The 1,860-nt window shown below is 31.3% G+C and overlaps 1 long non-coding RNA gene across 1 annotated transcript; it reads left to right on the top strand.

Moving 5' to 3' along the window:
• The first annotated feature begins 88 nt into the window (after nt 1-88).
• Nucleotides 89-633, top strand: LOC110035289. The gene is made up of 3 exons (XR_002295135.1): nt 89-305; nt 388-420; nt 514-633. It is a non-coding gene; the product is annotated as an uncharacterized LOC110035289 (long non-coding RNA).
• Nucleotides 634-1,860: the final 1,227 nt, after the last annotated feature.

Genomic DNA, 1,860 nt, shown 5'->3' with positions numbered 1-1,860 from the left:
TTTCAAATCAAAATTAAATTTAACTATAAATGTTAGTTTGAAAAGCTGGACAAAATAAACCCTTCGTAAAAATAATTAATTGACAGTAGGTTGACCGTGAAGATCTAACTAGGTAGTCCTAGCGTCCTTCCCCCTTCCCCCTTCCCCCTTCCCAAGGAATCCAACGGGAGTCCATAAACTGTTACTATAATAATCAACAAAAACCGGTTTCCGCTTTTCGTTTCAAGGAGGCGATTAAGATGAAGATTACTGTCATGACTGCAGATGAACAATTCATCACCCTCGACGTCGACCAAGATGAATCTGTAAGAATCCATAGAAACCCTAAGTTATTGACTCTGTTAATCTCCATCTTTATGACAATGGCTGAATACTTATGGCATGCAGGTTGAGAATGTGAAGGCGCTTCTTGAGGTGGAGGTGGGCAGTTAGAAAAGTTCTCCTCTCATGGAAAGCTTTAATTTTTGTGATAATTTTTGAGGATTTCGCTTCAGTTGAAAATTTCGATTGCAGACTAGTGTCGCTTTACATCAGCAACAGCTCCATTTCAACGGGAAGGAGATTCGTAACTCGGATCGCTTAGGTTCTGTTGGTGTTAGAGAAGGAGATCTTGTTATGATGCTTTCGTCAAATGCCGGGTATCCCTGTTGCTCTTTTGGTTTTATTCTCATTTCTTCTTAACTCGCTATTACTGATAGCTTGCAATAAAATAAATCATGTAACCAATACATACTTCAGATATGCTATAGTTCATGAAATAGTATATGATACCAGAATCATTTGCTTTCGTCTGAAATCCTGGTGGGATTTTTATTGACTGGAAAGAAGGATTGCAGGGATGCTTTTTATTATGACTATTCATTCAAAAAGTTCATATATGTCGAAAACTTGGCTAACTTCTGTTTTTGGGTGAAGCAAGGCATGTAGGAAAATCAATAATAGAGGATACATATTCTGTAGAACATTGGAAAAGATAATGATCACCCAGACCTTTCTTTATACTTCATAGTTCTGTACTTTGTCCTCTTCTCTTGCTATCAAATTCAACTCGGTGTCCATGGACTCAAATTCATAAAATCTTTTCATTGTATGCCTAGTTTAAAATTGCACAATATGAGGTGTGTCTCAAGGCATGCCCCACCTCAACAAAAGCCTCAAATGTTTGCTTTTGTCCATAAAAACAAAGCTAAAAGTAATATCAATATACCTCTTCTATTAACATTCGCACCTCACATACTAAACAACAATAATTAAAAGAAAAATTTATCTGTTAAAATTTATGTAGTTGGAATTCTAATCATCAAAATAGTTATTATTTTAATTAATATATTTTATTGATGATTATTCATTAAAAAATAGAAAATTATTGAGATTATAAATAATAAGGAATGAGATAATATTACGACTAAGGATAATGTGCGAGATAAACAATTCATTATGCCAATGATTCTAATGAAAATCAATTTGGTGATGAGAGTAATAGAGACTTTAAATTAAAAATTCAAATGTTGGCGACTTGATATATTCTTGTTTAAGTGGAGGTACTATGCGTGAGAAGGAAAAAATAATGTTTACTTTATTTTGATTGTTATGTTTCGATGTTTTAATATTTTCTTCTAATATTTTTATTTTTTTTGATAGCTTAATGTTTGTATAATCCGTCTTATTTCATAATTTAATATTAGGATATTAACATGGTGCTTTTAATTTAAAACAATTTATTATGTTTATTTAGTTAGAATATTGCTATTTTACATTTTTATGTGCTAATAAATTATAATATTAATATATTATTTCTTACTTCACACTTTCTATTTTATATAATATTTATTAATTTACACAATTTTTAAATTTGAGGCT

The sequence above is a fragment of the Phalaenopsis equestris genome, unplaced genomic scaffold (genome assembly GCF_001263595.1).
Source record: "Phalaenopsis equestris unplaced genomic scaffold, ASM126359v1 Scaffold197143, whole genome shotgun sequence".
Classification (NCBI taxonomy): domain Eukaryota; kingdom Viridiplantae; phylum Streptophyta; class Magnoliopsida; order Asparagales; family Orchidaceae; genus Phalaenopsis; species Phalaenopsis equestris.
This window is presented reverse-complemented; position numbering and strand designations above follow the sequence as displayed.